Genomic DNA, 19,478 nt, shown 5'->3' with positions numbered 1-19,478 from the left:
GCTATTCTATATATGAATATCCTCATTATTAGTTCTTCTCACTTCACTGGGCGGCACGGTGGCACAGTGGTGAGCACTGCTGCCTCACAGCGTCAGAGACCCGGGTTCAATTCCCGCCTCAGGCGACTGACTGTGTGGAGTTTGCACGTTCTCCCCGTGTCTGCGTGGGTTTCCTCCGGGTGCTCCGGTTTCCTCCCACAGTCCAAAGATGTGCAGGGTCAGGTGAATTGGCCATGCTAAATTGCCCGTAGTGTTAGGTAAGGGGTTAATGTAGGGGAATGGGTGGGTTGCGCTTCGGCGGGGCGGTGTGGACTTGTTGGGCCGAAGGGCCTGTTTCCACACTGTAAGTCTAATCTAATCGAATCACTAAGTTTCCTATTCTCACACCCACTGGACAAACATCTGAAGGCCACAATATCCAACATGGAAATCAGAGTGGTAAGCTAGCAACTCCAACTTACAGTCTGCTCTCCATCAACCACCACCATCCCAGGGCACGCTGCATCACACAAACGCTATTCCACACAGGTTAATTGTTTTCTTAAGTGGAAGTTTGTCTTCTCTCAGTAAACACGTGCTTAGATCCCTAATTGTCAACACAATCCTGTCTCTAATTAGTTCATCCTTTAATTGTCCATATTCACTAGGTTTCTGCAAACTGAGTTAGTGATGCTACATATTGCTGTTAGACACTCCCCATCGTTTTGCCACTCCCACATTCCAATCACTTCATCTGAACCAACAACATCTTTTCTCCCCCAACACCCCTACTCCCACCATTGTATAAATGTCCCCTCTACACTTCACTTCAGCTCTGATGAAGACCCATCTCGACTCTCTCTCCATGGATGCTGCCTGACCCACTGTGATCGCCAGCCTTTTTTTTTGTTTCCAGTTCAGATTCCAGTATGTCCAGCAATTTGCTCCGAAATTGACCCATGAACTGTCTGTTAACTTGTTCTGTATTATTAAGCATGTGCCGTTCATACTTAATGTTCACTTGGGGCTCAAGAACCTTGGAGTGCAGGTTCATAGCTCCTTGAAAGTGGAGTCGCAGGTAGATAGGATAGTGAAGGAGGCGTTTGGTATGCTTTCCTTTATTGGTCAGAGTATTGAGTACAGGAGTTGGGAGGTCATATTGCGGCTGTACAGGACATTGGCTAGGCCACTGATGGAATATTGCATGCAATTCTGGTCTCCTTCCTATAGGAAAGATGTTGTGAAATTTGAAAGGGTTCAGAAAAGATTTACAAGAATGTTGCCAGGGTTGGAGGATCTGAGCTACAGGGAGAGGCTGAACAGGCTGGGGCTGTTTTCCCTGGAGCGTCGGAGGCTGAGGGGTGACCTTATCGAGGTCTATAAAATTATGAGGGGCATGGATAGGATAAATAGACAAAGTCTTTTCCTTGGGGTCGGGGAGTCCAGAACTAGAGGGCATAGGTTTAGGGTGAGAGGGGAAAGATATAAAAGTGACCTACGGGGGATCTTTTTCATGCAGAGGGTGGTATGTGAATGGAATGAGCTGCCAGAGGAAGTGGTGGAGGCTGGTACAATTACAGCATTTAAAAGGCATTTGGATGGGTATATGAATAGGAAGGATTTAGAAGGATACGGGCTGGGCGCTGGCAGGTGGGACTAGGTTGGGTTGGGATATCCGATCGGCATGGACAGGTTGGACCGAAGGGTCTGTTTCCATGCTGTACATCTCTATGACTCTTAGACGTCTGTCTTTATTTTCTGATCTTCAGTGAGATTGAGGGTGGAATATATTTTTTGATACAGTTTCTTCCCAACTGTGATGGAAGTGTAATGAATTATATATATATATATATATATTCCAGTTTGCTCAATAAATCATTGCATAATTGCGCCATCGAATTCCCATTTGTTTTCTTACATCTGCAACAGGAGCTGCAGCCGTTTTCTCTTCAGCAGCTTTTTCACGGTGACCTGCTTTTCTTTTACAGTAGCAGCTCACATTTCTGTCCGGGAGCTTTATATTTCAGCTCCGGACACTGTCTGGCACTGCACTTTGAGTGTCCAACCAAACAGCACGTTCGACGCAAGAACCTTCTGAAAGTGAAACTTAAGTCATCTGTGTCTTTGTGGAAGAGGTCACCTGAATAAAACAAACTGATGAAGGGGCAACGCTCCGAAAGCTAGTGCTTCCAATTAAACCCGTTGGACTATAACCTGGTGTGGTGTGATTTTTAATTTAATACAAACTAACTCAGACATTTTGGACAGGATTGAATCCAAAGGGACAACAGCGGTTAAAGAAGGCACCTCAACTCGACCTTTTTCATCACAATTAGAGATGGGGTAATGAATGTTGGCCTCACCATCAATGCCCACATCCTGTGAAATAACCAATAAAACAATTAATAGTGACTCAAGATGCTTGTGTTTTTACCAGCTTCACACATTCATAATACGTCTGTGCTTAAGAAACATTAAAAATCTACAGAAGATGGTGCTTATGCTATACCAGATGGACTGGTAAGTAGATTTGAATTAACATTCAGCTCACTACAGAACCAGCCACTGAATAGATTTAAGGTCCAACGTAATTTTATCAGAGTCTGCTGGAGGGGATATGTCTCACAGGATTCCAATACGTGACTGCACCAGACACTCAGCAACAGGCAACGTCTTCCGAGTAAAATCACTCTGAGCGATAAACTATGCGCATATCTGATTAAAACAAGGGACTCTACATGTCATCTCAGTGCCTAATGTCTCTCTGCCACCCCCCCCAGGATGGAATGGGGCCTGATAGGCTGTTCGGCATCTCACGTGGTCTCTCCTGCCACCAACCTGGGGAGTGACTGCACAGTAAACTGTTCAGAACTAATGAATGAAATAATCAGTGCATTTGGAGAGACCTCTATGAGGTGGCTACGAGGGATGGAGAGAGATAATCTGTGAGTCTCTTCTGTGTTCTGTGTTCCAGAGTTAACAATCTGTTTGAGCAACATCATTTATTCAAGATCATGTAAGTTTTTAACAAAAATAATCAAAGGGTCAAAATATCAGTTCATGATAGTGTGTATTTGTGTTCTGTTCATGAGCGACAGACAGTTGAAATTTACCAGCATAGTTATTATATGTAGATATAACCTTTAACTCTTTCCTGTCCTAGCATGACTCTACATGGATCTTGCCCTCATTTAAATTATTGATTGTATTGAATTGAAATTGTGCAAATCAAATCTCTCTACCATTTATTTAAATTGCTTAATTCAAAATGACTGGATGGTTTAACTTGTATTTGTGTGAAAATTACTTTGAATTAAGAGTCAGCTGTATTACAATGTGCCATTAGAATGGTTTATGATTGCCATTTATTGGTGTTCAAAGTGTGTTGGGTCTAATTCTGGACTTGTAGCAGTGAAGGATTTCTGGGACAGAATGCTGACTCTAATGGAAGCTGTAATTATAACAATAAACACACCTAAGATCTCCCCTCTTTTGGGGTTTGTTGTACGTACGATTCTAATTTTAGCTTGAAACCAGATTGCAATATTGCAAATCTACAAATGACAACTCGTTTCTTTGGGACACGAACTAAAAGGAAACAGGAGGTTTAAGTGGAATTGCTATGCCTTTGTTGAGTTGAGGAATACTATTTCTGACTGAGGAGGAAGTTGCTGTTGGAAAATCTTTATGCAACAGTGGCTAGGCTGAAGCTAAAAGCTTTGCCCTTTCTTCATGTCAGTCAGGAGCACAGCCGGTTATAAAGGACAGCCTGCACCCTTGCAGGGTTTCACAAACCAACATAAAATAAAGTGTATACCTGATTTGGTTGTAGACAGACTGAGCTTCAAGATGTAAGGATGGAACGAAATGTTCTGAGATCCAGTAGTTTAAAGAAGAGATAATCTGTCAAATTTTATTCCCTAGTCCTCCACAACCCCCTTACCAAATCCCCTTTGCTGGTTCAGAAAATGCGCATATGGGTGGCTCACCAGTAACACTCTCACCTCTGAGTCATGTTGGATCCACTCCAGAAACACAGAATCCAACGAAGACTTCGATGGGGGAGTGCTGGAGTGGAAGAGGCTCTGCATTTTGAACGTGGTCTGAACTTGAGGCTCCAGCTGCCATATCAGTGAAGAAAATGTTCCCAAAGAGCTGTCCCGCGCCAACAGTTATCACTGATGGAGGTTACCAGGTGATGATCACGTTGCAGTTTCTGCGATTCCATTTTGCACAACTCGATTGCTTTGTTCCCCAAAATATTGGCAACACTTTTTCAGGAGGGACGTGAAATTCTTTTGAACATTCCAAGATTCGGAAAGCCATGATGTGAAGGTACCGGAGTTGGACTGGGATGGACAAAGCCAGAAGTCACATGACACCAGGTTATAGTCCAGCAGGTTTTTATTTCAAATCACAAGCTTTTGGAGTCTTCAGCTGATGAAGGAGCAGCGCTCTGAAAGCTTGCGATTTCAAATCAACCTGTTGGACTATAACCTGGTGTCGTGTGACTTCTGACTTTGAAGATTAGGAAAAGCATTATGTAAACAATTCCTCAGTAAATCTTCAGTGTATGCTTCATAATGATATCCCCAAATGGTTGTTATTTAGTTTTGTATAAACGTTTCAAACAATATTTCACGGACTATGAGTGTTTTGTCCCCTCAGCGAGATAATTATTAGATGGACCCCCAGGAGCTGTTGGGATTGTTATCTGTAAAATCCTGAAATGTAGCATTGAGTCCAAAGCCGAAGGGAGGTCATGGATTTTAACCAGATGATTAGTGCAAATCAAAGGTTCAGCTCTAGGAAGCCAACAGAGCTTACAGTGTCAGGTCACATTACCAGCAGGATGTGAGCCACCTGCTGGTAAGGGGGGAGGGAATCAATGGGAGTCAATGTTTCTGACCAGAAGCCTGCTGGAGTACACGGTTTCAGGCATTAATAGAATTCAGGGCTTTGCATTACAGAACAAAGAAGGTTTACCAGGATGATGCCTGGACTGGAGGGCTTGTCCTACGAAGAGAGGTTGACTAAGCTTGGGCTTGTCTCGCTGGAGAAAAGGAGGAAGATAGGTGACCTGATCGAGGTGTACAAGTTAATGAGAGGAATAGATGGAGTCAATAGCCAGAGACTTTTCACCAGGGCAGGATTGACTGGCATGAGGGGTCATAGTTTTAAGATATTAAGAGGAAGGTATAGAAAAGACATCAGAGGTAGGTTCTTTACACAGAGAGTTGTGAATGCATAGAATGCATTACCAGCGGTGGTGGTGGAAGCAGCGTCATTAGGGACATTTAAGCGACTGCTGGACACGCACATCGACAGCAGTGAATTGAAGGGTGCGTAGGTTAGGTTAGTTTTTTTAGTTTAGGAATAATCCTCGGCCAACATTGTGGGCCGAAGGGCCTGTTCTGTTCTGTGCTGTACTTTTCCATGTTCTATGTTCTATGTTCCAGAACCGCACTTACCAACTTCATCCAGAAACCAAAGACAAGCAAGCAGATCACCAAGAATGAGGAAATCTAGGGGTGGGAGACCAATTCAAATCGGAAGTTCAAATCAAAATGATGTGCAGGACTCAGGGACCAATGGGAGTCAGACTTTAAGGTTCAGGGCCCCAATGGGAGTCAGAGTTTGAGGTTCAGGGGACCAGTGGGAGTCAGAGTTTGAAGTTCAGGGAACCCAATGGGAGTCAGGGTTTGAAGTTCATGGGATCAATAGGAGTGGGGAATATTTTATACTCACTTGTGGGACTGGTCAGCATTTATTGCCTGTCCCTAGTTGCCCTTGAGAAGGGGATTATGAGCTGAGTCTCAGAGCACCAATGGGAGTTAAAGATTAAAGAATGGTAGTGAGCCATTAAGGCCCAAGAGACAAATGAGAGTGAGGATCAAGGTAATAGTCCACTGTTATGAGAAACAATGTGATTATTTTGCTATTTGCTGCTATGCAGACAATTTAAAATGGCTGCCGAAGTTAATTTCTCCTGCTTTATTTCAACAGTTCGATAATATTTCTCAAAACTATTTCGAAGCCCCAAACATTCATTTACTTTTAGATCTGTCACTATCTTGACAGTTGTTTCATCACTTCTTTTCCATAATTTACAATGGATATTATATCCACTAAATCCTCCCAATTTAAGGACCTTATTTTCCCATTTTTCTTCTCCATGCATTGGGTTTTACATTCTGCTGCCGAAGCATTTGAAGGTGGAGGTGATGGGGAAGTTAGAAGGGGGGGGGGGGTAATCCTGTGGTTGCCGAGCAACCAGGAAGCATTTTACCCACAGTGAGGCGAAGGAATATCCATACCACATGGGAAACTCAGTAGTTTTAATTGCCCAGGTTGGTTGGTTTGCTTGTTCATTCATTCACTCTGTAGCTTTTTGAGTACAGTAACAGGGATGTGTTCTTACAGTTATACAGGGCCTTGGTGAGGCCACACCTAGAATATTGTGCACAGTTTTGGTCTCCTTTTCTAAGGAAGGATGCTCTTGCTCTCGAGGGAGTACAGCGAAGGTTTCCCAGGCTGATTCGGGAGATGGAGGGACTGACGCATAGGAGAGATTGACTGGGTCAGGATTGTTTTTGCTAGGGTTCAGACGGGTGGGGTGGGGGCGGTGGAATCTCATAGAGACCTTTAAAACTCAAACAGGACTAGACAGGGTAGATGCAGGGAGGGTGTTCCCCGTGGTGGGTGTGTCCAGAACCAGGGGTCACACTCTGAGGATTTGGGGTGGACCATTTAGGACAGAGATGAGGAAACATTTCTTCACCCAAAGCGTGGTGACCCTGTGGAATTCATGACCACAGGAAGGAGTTGATGCAAAACATTGAATGTATTCAAGGGGCGGCTAGGTATAGTACTTGGGGCAAATGGGATCAAAGGTCATGGGGAGAAAGCCGGTTTAGGCCATTGAGTAGGGCACCCAGCCATAATCATGATGAATGGGGGAGCAGGCTTCAAGGGCCGAATGGTCTCATGCTGCTCCTATCTTCAGTGATTCCATGTTTAACTGCCCAGGAGGCTGCTGTCAGATGGAGGCAGTCCCCTCAGGTCATCAAGAGCAACCACTGCAAAGGGTCATTCCCCTAACCTTGAGCCTCAACCCATGTCCAATTGAAATGCCGGCTCATTCTAAAAAGAGGAGGAAGAAGCCTTAAAGCAATTGCTGGGAGGTAGCTTTCAGGACCGTGCATGTGTTTATCCGAACATCTTAGCTGAAATGGGTACAGAAGCGGTTCCTTTAAAATCCAGCCCACGTTCTCTTGCAGGTTGCTTCTCTTGCTATGGTGCCCCACACTCTTAGTCCTTTCTCGTTGAGGCATTCTTCATTCCTACCTGAGGTTCACTAGTGAATGCTGACATGATAGTTGGATGTAGAGTGACCCAGGTAAAAACAATGACTGCAGATGCTGGAAACCAGATTCTGGATTAGTGGTGCTGGAAGAGCACAGCAGTTCAGGCAGCATCCAAGTAGCTTCGAAATCGGCATTTCGGGCAAAAGCCCTTCATCAGGAATAAAGGCAGTGAGCCTGAAGCGTGGAGAGATAAGCTAGAGGAGGGCATCAATGTGGACTTCAACAGTTTCCTCATTTCCCCTTCCCTCACCTCACCCTAGTTCTAAACTTCCAGCTCAGTAACTGTCCCCATGACTTGTCCGGACTTGTCCTACCTGCCGACCTCCTTTTCCACCTATCCACTCCACCCTCTCCTCCTTGACCTATCACCTTCATCCCCTCCCCCACTCACCCATTGTACTCTGTGCTACTTTCTCCCCACTCTCCTCTAGCTTATCTCTCCACGCTTCAGGCTCACTGCCTTTATTCCTGATGAAGGGCTTTTGCCCGAAAGGTCGATTTCGAAGCTACTTGGATGCTGCCTGAACTGTTGTGCTCTTCCAGCACCACTAACCAAAATGTGGAGTGACCCAGGCTGAACCCATTCTCACTCGACCTCCAGCCATGTATATTTTACCTCAGGAACTGGTGGACAGCAGACAGAAGTGGGATATCTTCCCCAACACCACCCCTCCTCCTGTAAAACAAGGGCAGTGAATCATCAGCCCTCCGTACCTTCACCTTGTTACCAAGATCAGCTAAAATAGCATAACTGCTACCCTGAGACCATCACCTCTGTTCAGCTCAGCGCTATAAAACCATTTCATTGATTTTGTTTCATTTGTATTGTTTCTGAGGCCATTCAAGGCTGCATCAAATTGCCACATCAGAATTGTGCCACTGATATGCTTTTTGTTATACTCCAATAAAACATTGAGCAGTTCCAAAGGGAAAGGTAATTGAAAAAAAAAGTAGATAAAATAGTATTAAAGGCAACATGGATGCGACATTGATTAAGGGGAAAAATAAGACAGTGAAAGTGCTGGGCTGAGGTAAGTTTATTGTGCACGATAGCCCCAGTTTTACAAAGACAACTCTCCTTGGTTATAATGATGACCTGGACTTAAAGGTCAGGTCAAGTGAACAAAAGAACATGATTTTAAATTCTGCAGATCGCACAAAACTTAGCAAGTCATAATTAGAGAACACTGTCTGTTCTGATATAATGAGAGAGTTCCATTCAGATTAGATTCCCTACAGTGTGGAAACAGGCCCTTCGGCCCAACAAGTCCACACCGACCCTCCGGAGAGCAGCCCACCCAGACCCATTCCTCTACATTTACCCCTGACTAATCTACCTAACACTACTGACAATTTTAGCATGGCCAATTCACCTAACCTGTACATCTTTGGATTGTGGGAGGAAATCGGACCACCCACATTCCCATGCGATCCCATAATATAAGAAAATCCCATAACATCAACACCGTATAAACCAATGGAGCTGGAATCTCATTATAGCCAGTAAGGGATGTTCGTGTTCTACAAGTAATGGTCTAAATTCTTCAATCACATTATAGCTAATTTGCATTGGAGAAATGCGTGTTATAGCAGAACTGACTGTAGTTACAAACTTGATGGACGTGCTATAAGGTAGACAGAGAGATAGCACGTTAAATTTAACAAAGTGAATTGATGCTTTAAAGAAAAAAGAATGTGAGAGAATATATAGAAACGGTACAATTTTAGACAGAGTGCAAGAGCACAAAGAGGTTTATGTACACCAATCTTTGATACTGAAGGGCAAGCTGACAGTGCTGCTCAAAAAGCACGCACCGTTCCCACTTCATAAACGACGGATTTGAGTGTAAAAGCAAGGACATTTTACTGAACCTTGAAAAGTTACTACAGGCCACAACTAAAGGCTGTATCAAATTCAGTGCGTGATACCAATCAAGGATTTAGGATCAAATCAGGTGGAAGTCAGGGACTAAAGACCAGGGAATAAGATATGAAGGCAGAAAAGGTACAGAGAACCTTTATGAGAATGGCAGGAAGTCTTGAGAGAGCATGATTGCTCCCTTCAGAGAGAGATTTGATCAAGTTGCTAAAGCCACAAAAAGCCCGATAGAGTAATTTAAGAGAAATTATTTCTACGGCCGTTTTCGTTGGAGTTTTGAAGAACAAGAGGTGCTGTTATTAAAAAATATAGGGTGCTGAGGGGACCTAATAGGGCAAATGCTGGGATAATATTTCCATTTGAGCAAGAGGTAGCAATTTAAAGATAAGAGGAGATGAGATGGAGATGAAAACTGTTTATTTTTTCTTTCAGTGGATTATAACTCTGTGGAATTCCCCATGGAGCATTGAGTCTGGATCATTGAATTTAATCATGGCTGAGTAAGATTTCTGAGAGACAAGAGAGTCAAGGGTTATGTGGTCAGGAAGACAGGAAAACGACTAAACCAAACTGGCCATGATCTTAGAGAATGTTGGAACCAACTGGAAGGGTCAAATGGGAGAAAGTGAGGACTGCAGATGCTGGAGATCAGAGTCAAGAGTGCGGTGCTGGAAAAGCACAGCAGGTCAGGCAGCATCCGAGGAGCAGGACAATCGACATTTCAGGCCTTTCATCAGGAATGATGCAGGGCTTATTCAAAGTTTGTGAGAAGATTTGTAGCTCGGGTGCTCGTTGTTGTGGTTCTGTTCGCCGAGCTGGGAATTTGTGTTGCAGGCGTTTCGTCCCCTGTCTAGGTGACATTCTGAATTAACAGTCCAGTGATAACACCCATAGGCTATCACCTCTTTTGAATCAATAAAGTCAAAAGAGACTGTGACATGAGAGCATAAAGCCTTCCTGCTTCCTGTGGTACTGAACCGTAGGAATCAGGAATGTGGCATTCTGTGTTGAATTAGTGACTCGCTCAGACAGCTGCTACAATTGACTTCTGATTGTCTAAGCCTTGGGATTATTCATTTAGCTGGTGTAACCTCTCACCTCCTCTGCTGAAAAGTCTGCATGTGTGACATTGTTCATAGAAACCAAGGGACTTCGCTGGAAAGCACTATCAGTGCTCACTCCGATCCATTACTGAAACTCACAAACAGGTGAGAATAATTGATTTCTTTAACTTCATGGCCAGAGCTTTCACTAGCGGGAGGGCACTGAAGAGAGATAAAATTACGGTGCACTGTGCACTCAAGTTTTTTTTTTCAAAATAGGGAAGGTCAAATTAAATTAGCAAATATTTAAAGTTTAAGTTCCATGGCAGCCCAGGTCATGTGTCATGTATATTGTCAAAAACGTTGCATCTCGTAAAATTTTGAAAAGGTTGTTAAACTGAAATATGAGCTTTTTCACTGTGTATGTGTGAGGTGCAGCTGTACACTTTGATTTGCCACTTAATTACATTCCTGAAGAAGGGCTCATGCCCGAAACGTCGATTCTCCTGCTCTTTGGATGCTGCCTGACCTGCTGCGCTTTTCCAGCAACACATTTTCAGCTCTGATCTGCAGTCCTCACTTTCTCCAACTTAATTACATTCCATAGTTTGAGAACAGAGTGTTTTGATGCACTTGCTAATACAACATATCAAAGGGTAACTCTCCTCGGAAACTTAATTTCAACAAATTGCCTCTTAAAGATTTTGCCTCAGGCAGTTCCATCTCTGGATGTTTACTTGGAGGGAATCACAGACAGGGACTTTGCATTCATGTTGGGTCTTTCACATGTTCAGGGCCAGTCAAATGATTACACACCCAGTTTCTTTCATTGAAGTAGCTGGCATTACACAGGCAGAAGCAGTAGATTAAACACAGCAAGATCCCATTAACAACAATAAGACAAATGCTTTCTGAATGAGTGCAGGAAGCTGAGGTTTATAGTGATTTATAAAATCACGAGGGGGCATGATTTGGAGACGCCGGTGTTGGACTGGGGTGGACAAAGTTAAAAATCACACAACACCAAGTTATAGTCCAACAGGTTTAATTGGAAGCACACTAGCTTTCGGAGCATCTCAACAGGGGGTTGTGTGAGGGGCGTGGATAGGATAAGAAGGCAAGGTTTTTTCCCCACGGTGGGGGAATTCAAAACGAGAGGACATCGGTTTAAGGTGAGAGAGGAAAGATTTAAAAGGGACCTGAGAGGCACCATTTTCACACAGAGGGTGGCACGTGTATGGGACGAACTGCCAGAAGAAGTGGGGGAGGTGAGTACAGTTACAACGTTTGAAAGGCATTTGGACAATTATATGGATAGGAAAGGTCGACAGGGGGAGGGGCCAAACACAGGCAAGTGGGACTAGTTCAGTTTTGGAAACCTGGTTGGCATGAGTTGGACTGAGATTGCTGTATGACTCTTTGACTATGTGACTCTAAATACATTTCTTTGTTTTTGTTTCAGTCAGTTTTGCTTTCTTTAGCCTGATGCTGACATTATCAATATCATGTTGTTATATATTTTGCTGTGTGTTAATGACAAAACCAACTGAGGAAATAACAAAGACCTTGTCCAAGGCTTTCTTTATTTGAAAGGCAGTTGTTTTAAAATGGCCCATTTCAATTTAAAAGTAGTTTTGATAGATTGAGGTGAATTAATTGGAGGATATGGAAAAGGCACTTGCAAAATTGGAAATATCAAAAAGTGACAGATTATTCTTGAGATGCACAACGAGTTGATCAGTGTCTGGAAAATGGAAGGCAGGATGTTGTTTCAGATGAGAGTTCATTCTTGCCTAGTTTAATAACAAGAAGGAACACTTGGCTTTGATAGGTATTCTCACTGCACTGCAGTGTATGGTCACTGTTGAAGTACAGGCAAATGGGGAAATGCGGCATTGGAAAAGCACAGCCAGTCAGGCAGCATCCAAGGAGCGGGAGAGTTGATGTTTCGAGCAAAAGCTCTTCATCAGGAATGATGAAAAGGATGTTTGTCCCCTTTCTGCTATAATGAGGGCACTGTCAATTAATGAGGCCTGGTGTTGGGGCCTGCACCCTCAGGTAACTTTCTCACAATTCTTGTTTCTTTGTAAACCTGCACCTCTCTGTTTGAGGATGGAGGAGATCATAATAACTCTGCTGTCCCCACTCTCTCCTGGGCAAACTGGGAAGTCAATTTGCACAGAGCAATATCCAGCAAAGCGGGGACACATCACTGGTTACTCCGTTTGCAAGATAATTTGCGCAGGAACGATTATTAACAAGAAAGACTCGCATTCATATCACATCTTTTTGCAGCCTCAAGGTTTCCCGAAAGTCAATACTGTACTTTTGAAGAGTTGCTACTGTTATAACAGAAGTATGAACACCTAGAGAACTCTCTGCTATAGTTCAAACGGCGTCATGGAGATTGGAATGAGTTGAGGTCCTGGTTTAACATCCAGTCAGAAATAGTGCCTCAACCATGTGGCAATCCCACGGAATTGAATGTCTAACTTTCTATGTTTATCCCCTTTCTACTACATTGAGGGAACTATCTATTCATGCTATTAGGGCCTGCGCCCTCATGTAATTTTCTCACAATTCTTGTTTCTTTGTGAATTTACACCTCTCTGTTTGAGGAGGGGGAGATCATAATAATTCTTGAATGACTACTGTTGAGCAAGGAAAACCATTAATGGTCCCTCACATTGAAAACTCCTGACACAACTTGTGCTTCAGCAAAAAAAGATTCAGCCCAGCTCTTTAGAGGTTGGCACTGCTGCCTCACAGTACCAGGGACCCAGGTTCGATTCCAGCCTCGGGCAACTGTTTGTGTGGAGTTTGCACATTCTCCCTGTGTCTGCGTGGGTTTCCTCTGGGTGCTCCAGTTTCCTCCCACAATCCAAAAGATGTCAGGTCAGGTGAATTGGCCATGCTAAGTTGCCCATAGAGTTAGGGTCTGGGTGGGATACTCTTCAGAGGGTCGGTGTGGACTTGTTGGGCCGAAGGGCCTGTTTCCACACTGTAGGGTATCTTTAAAAAAAAACACAGAAGATTCATGAATAAATTGGAGAAGATGGGACAAATGTTTCGTAAATTATTGGTGCGAAGATTAAGGATGGCATCAGTTTTTAATATGTAAGAATAAATTTGGGAAGCCTGGCTATTACATAGCAAAAGGCAGTGTAAGGTTGAGGATTATTCTGAATTAATGGACAGATTCGATAAAACTTCTGAAGAATAAAGGCTCACATTGCAACATTTTCCCAGGAAAGATTTGAAGGAAACCTGAGGAGCAATTTTTTTCACCCAGCAGGTGGTGCGTGTATGGAATGAGCTGTCAGAGGAAGTAATGGAGGCTGGTACAATTGCAACATTTTAAAAGGCATTTGGATGGGTGCATGAACAGTAATGGTTTGGAGGGATATGGGTCAAATGGTGTCAAATAAGACTAGATCAGTGTTTGTGATGAATGAGTTGGACCAAAGGGTCTGTTTCCGTGCTGCTGTACAACTGAATGACTCAAAACAGCCCCATCTTCTCCAATTTATTCATATTATTCATGAGTCTTCTGTGAATCTTCTCTGCCTTTCTCTAAAGAGCTGGGCTGAATCATTTTGTTTTGCTGAAGCACAAGTTGTGTCAGGAGTTTTCAATGTGAGGCCAAGCCAGATTTCTCACCGTGTATTACTGAAATCTCCTCGGTAACTATATCGCTCCTGTGGCATCTCTCATGTCTGATTCTCTCCTCATGCTGTTACCGGAGCAACTCAGCACTGAATGGATTCAGTCAAATCGCTGGTCTCCCTGATGCCCCCTGCATCTTTAAAAGGCTGCTGTCAGCTCAGAGAGGTCTATGTCATCCAGTTTAACCCCTCACGGGCGATATGGTTAGCACGCCCTCACACATACAACCTGAGTTATCGTTCAACCTCCCGGCCATACAAGTTTATCCATCCGAGGCTGCATTCCATCTGAACTCCCTCTCTATTTCACCATTACTCTGTTCCCAATATCCTATGGAGCCTCCCACCCTCCAGTACACTCTCCAATGAGAGAACATCACACACAGGTAAGTAATCAAACGCTTCCAAACATAAGCGAACAGAAAAAAATGCATCAAGGCTGCAGTTCACCCCACAATGCAAACCGTCACAACCAACAATTATTTAGCATTCATAATGGTCTTCTGCATCCAGCTCCCAACCACTGAAACAGCACATCCTCTCTGGTATGTACCTTCTAATGCAGCTGAACAAACTTATGCACAAAGAGAGCTTCCCAATATCCTCGACCTCCTCCTTGTCAGAGAGCTCCAGTTCCCTCAGCTCCTCAGCATCTATTTGTTGCTCCATTGCCTGCTCCAATTGTGCCGACCAGGATGACACCCCACGTTCAGTCCAGACCACACTGGAGGACTCCTCCAAGCAACAGAACAGTATCTCCTGTAGACCCATCGTCTCTCCCACATGGCCCACCCGCAACTTGTTAGGCCAACTGAGATAGTGAAGCATGACATCAATAAGGAAGGCCCTGCTATGTTTTGACCCCTGAGAACCACGCAAAATATCATCAACTCCAGTGTCATCTTTTGTGATACTCACATGACATATGTTGGCATGAGTTTCCCCTCTCCCCACAACACCCCTGGATGCTTCACAAGTGATGGACTGCAATTGGTCAGCAGATAGCTCGTTTTAACTCATGGATATTAACATCTGCCCCATTGAGATGCCAATGTTGCATTGGTAAGTGCTAAAGTCATGGTACAATTTGTCAATGCACAGCATTTAGAGCCTAACCATATTCATTCTGCATGCATTGCAAATGAAGTGATGACAGGGGACACAGCTCCTGATGGGCACCATTAGCCCTGGCCTCTACCTGGTCACCAGATAGTCCCCCAGAGCCTCTGAGTCCGCATTTGCCTTGCTTGACCTTTCCACCTATGTCCACAACCCAACAGCCCAGCCACATATGAAGACACATCATATTAAACTTCACCTCCAAATACTCTCCCATTGCCCTGACCTCAAACAGTATACACCTTGATTACACGCAGTCTGTTCTTCTGCAACACCCCAGTGGAGACCAAAGTGATGGTCACTGCTAATAGAATCATCCTTTCCATATCTTACAACGCCCTCTGATGCTGTCTATAGAACCCAATATTCCATGGGATTACCCCATTTATTGCCTATCAACCATCACTCTCCATGACCCCATCACTCTCCATTTCCCCAATCACTGTCGATGTCCCCATCGCTCTCCATGTCCCCATCTCTGTCCATGTCCCCATCTCTGTCCGTGTCCCCATCACTCTCCATGTCCCCATCACTCTCCATGTCCCCATCTCTCTCCATGTCCCCATCACTCTCCATGTCCCTATCTCTGTCCATGTCCCCATCACTCCCCATGTCCCTATCTCTGTCCATGTCCCCATCACTCTCCATGTCCCCATCTCTGTCCGTGTCCCCATCTCTGTCGGTGTCCCCATCACTCTCCATGTCCCCATCTCTGTCCATGTCCCCATCACTCTCCATGTCCCTATCTCTGTCCATTTCCCCATCACTCTCCATGTCCCCATCTCTGTCCATGTCCACATCTCTGTCAGTGTCCCCATCACTCTCCATGTCCCCATCTCTGTCCGTGTCCCCATCATTCTCCATGTCCCTATCTCTGTCCATGTCCCCATCTCTGTCCGTGTCCCCATCTCTGTCCGTGTCCCGATCACTCTCCATGTCCCCATCTCTGTCCGTGTCCCCATCACTCTCCATGTCCCCATCATTCTCCATGTCCCCATCTCTGTCCATGTCCCCATCACTCTCCATGTCCCCATCACTCTCCATGTCCCCATCATTCTCCATGTCCCCATCTCTGTCCATGTCCCCATCACTCTCCATGTCCCCATCTCTGTCCGTGTCCCCATCTCTCTCCATGTCCCCATCATTCTCCATGTCCCCATCTCTGTCCGTGTCCCCATCACTCTCCATGGCCCCATCTCTGTCGGTGTCCCCATCTCTGTCCGTGTCCCCATCACTCTCCATGTCCCCATCTCTGTCCCTGTCCCCATCTCTGTCCATGTCCCCATCACTCTCCATGTCCCCATCTCTGTCCATGTCCCCATCACTCTCCATGTCCCTATCTCTGTCCATTTCCCCATCACTCTCCGTGTCCCCATCTCTGATCATGTCCCCATCACTCTCCATGTCCCCATCACTCTCCGTGTCCCCATCTCTGATCATGTCCCCATCACTCTCCATGTCCCCATCACTCTCCATGTCCCTATCACTCTCCATGTCCCCATCTCTGTCCGTGTCCCCATCTCTGTCCATGTCCCCATCTCTGTCCGTGTCCCCATCACTCTCCATGTCCCCATCTCTGTCCGTGTCCCCATCTCTGTCCATGTCCCCATCACTCTCCATGTCCCTATCTCTGTCCATTTCCCCATCACTCTCCATGTCCCCATCTCTGTCCGTGTCCACATCTCTGTCAGTGTCCCCATCACTCTCCGTGTCCCTATCTCTGATCATGTCCCCATCACTCTCCATGTCCCCATCACTCTCCGTGTCCCCATCTCTGATCATGTCCCCATCACTCTCCATGTCCCTATCTCTGTCCGTGTCCCCATCACTCTCCATGTCCCCATCACTCTCCATGTCCCCATCACTCTCCATGTCCCTATCTCTGTCCATGTCCCCATCACTCTCCGTGTCCCCATCTCTGATCATGTCCCCATCCCTCTCCATGTCCCCATCACTCTCCATGTACCCATCACTCTCCATGCCCCATCACTCTCCATGGCCCCATCTCTCTCTGTGACCACGTCCCTCTCTGTGACCACGTCCCTCTCCGTGTCCCCATCACTCTCCATGTCCCCATCTCTGTCCATGTCCCCATCACTCTCCATGTCCACATCTCTGTCAGTGTCCCCATCACTCTCCGTGTCCCCATCTCTGATCATGTCCCCATCACTCTCCATGTCCCCATCACTCTCCGTGTCCCCATCTCTGATCATGTCCCCATCACTCTCCATGTCCCTATCTCTGTCCGTGTCCCCATCACTCTCCATGTCCCCATCACTCTCCATGTCCCCATCACTCTCCATGTCCCTATCTCTGTCCATGTCCCCATCACTCTCCGTGTCCCCATCTCTGATCATGTCCCCATCCCTCTCCATGTCCCCATCACTCTCCATGTACCCATCACTCTCCATGCCCCATCACTCTCCATGGCCCCATCTCTCTCTGTGACCACATCCCTCTCTGTGCCCCCATCTCTCTCCGTGTCCCCATCACTCTCCATGTCCCCATCTCTGTCCATGTCCCCATCACTCTCCATGTCCCCATCTCTGTCCATGTCCCCATCACTCTCCATGTCCCCATCACTCTCCATGTCCCCATCTCTGTCCATGTCCCCATCACTCTCCATGTCCCTATCTCTGTCCATTTCCCCATCACTCTCCATGTCCCCATCGCTGCCCGTGTCCCCATCTCTGTCCGTGTCCCCATCTCTGTCCATGTCCCCATCACTCTCCATGTCCCCATCTCTGTCCGTGTCCCCATCTCTGTCCGTGTCCACATCTCTGTCAGTGTCCCCATCACTCTCCGTGTCCCTATCTCTGATCATGTCCCCATCACTCTCCATGTCCCCATCACTCTCCGTGTCCCCATCTCTGATCATGTCCCCATCACTCTCCATGTCCCTATCTCTGTCCGTGTCCCCATCACTCTCCATGTCCCCATCACTCTCCATGTCCCCATCACTCTCCATGTCCCTATCTCTGTCCATGTCCCCATCACTCTCCGTGTCCCCATCTCTGATCATGTCCCCATCCCTCTCCATGTCCCCATCACTCTCCATGTACCCATCACTCTCCATGCCCCATCACTCTCCATGGCCCCATCTCTCTCTGTGACCACGTCCCTCTCTGTGACCACGTCCCTCTCCGTGTCCCCATCACTCTCCATGTCCCCATCTCTGTCCATGTCCCCATCACTCTCCATGTCCACATCTCTGTCAGTGTCCCCATCACTCTCCGTGTCCCCATCTCTGATCATGTCCCCATCACTCTCCATGTCCCCATCACTCTCCGTGTCCCCATCTCTGATCATGTCCCCATCACTCTCCATGTCCCTATCTCTGTCCGTGTCCCCATCACTCTCCATGTCCCCATCACTCTCCATGTCCCCATCACTCTCCATGTCCCTATCTCTGTCCATGTCCCCATCACTCTCCGTGTCCCCATCTCTGATCATGTCCCCATCCCTCTCCATGTCCCCATCACTCTCCATGTACCCATCACTCTCCATGCCCCATCACTCTCCATGGCCCCATCTCTCTCTGTGACCACATCCCTCTCTGTGCCCCCATCTCTCTCCGTGTCCCCATCACTCTCCATGTCCCCATCTCTGTCCATGTCCCCATCACTCTCCATGTCCCCATCTCTGTCCATGTCCCCATCACTCTCCATGTCCCTATCTCTGTCCATTTCCCCATCACTCTCCATGTCCCCATCGCTGCCCGTGTCCCCATCTCTGTCCGTGTCCCCATCTCTGTCCATGTCCCCATCACTCTCCATGTCCCCATCTCTGTCCGTGTCCCCATCACTCTCCATGTCCCTATCTCTCTCCATGTCCCCATCACTCTCCATGTCCCTATCTCTGTCCATGTCCCCATCACTCTCCATGTCCCCATCTCTGTCCGTGTCCCCATCACTCTCCATGTCCCTATCTCTCTCCATGTCCCCATCACTCTCCATGTCCCTATCTCTGTCCATGTCCCCATCACTCTCCATGTCCCCATCTCTGTCCGTGTCCCCATCACTCTCCATGTCCCTATCTCTGTCCATGGCCCCATCTCTGTCCATGTCCCCATCACTCTCCATGTCCCCATCTCTGTCCATTTCCCCATCTCTGTCCATTTCCCCATCACTCTCCATTTCCCCATCTCTGTCCATGACCCCATCTCTCTCTGTGTCCCCATTACTCTTTGTGTCCCCATCACTCTCTGTTACCCCATCACTCTCCGTGTCCCCATCATTGTCCATGTCCCCATCCCTCTCAGTTTCCCCATCTCTCTCAGTGTCCCCATCACTCTCCATGTCCCCATCACTCTCGGTGTCCACATTTCTGTCCATGTCCCCAATCACTCTCCAACTCCCCATCACTCTCCATGTCCCAATTACTCTCAGTGTCCCCATCCCTCTCCCTGTCCCCATCTCTCTCCGAG

At 46.4% G+C, this 19,478-nt stretch overlaps 1 long non-coding RNA gene across 1 annotated transcript in view; it reads left to right on the top strand.

The window, feature by feature from the left end:
• The first annotated feature begins 2,829 nt into the window (after positions 1–2,829).
• LOC140492230 (uncharacterized) overlaps positions 2,830–19,478 on the top strand; it is a 63,434-nt gene continuing 46,785 nt past the window's right edge. The window contains exon 1 of the long non-coding RNA XR_011963518.1: positions 2,830–2,995. This is a non-coding gene — a long non-coding RNA (uncharacterized lncRNA). The remainder of the gene's footprint in view (positions 2,996–19,478) is intronic.

This window comes from Chiloscyllium punctatum, chromosome 20, assembly GCF_047496795.1.
Source record: "Chiloscyllium punctatum isolate Juve2018m chromosome 20, sChiPun1.3, whole genome shotgun sequence".
In the NCBI taxonomy this organism is placed as follows: Eukaryota; Metazoa; Chordata; class Chondrichthyes; order Orectolobiformes; family Hemiscylliidae; genus Chiloscyllium; species Chiloscyllium punctatum.
This window is presented reverse-complemented; position numbering and strand designations above follow the sequence as displayed.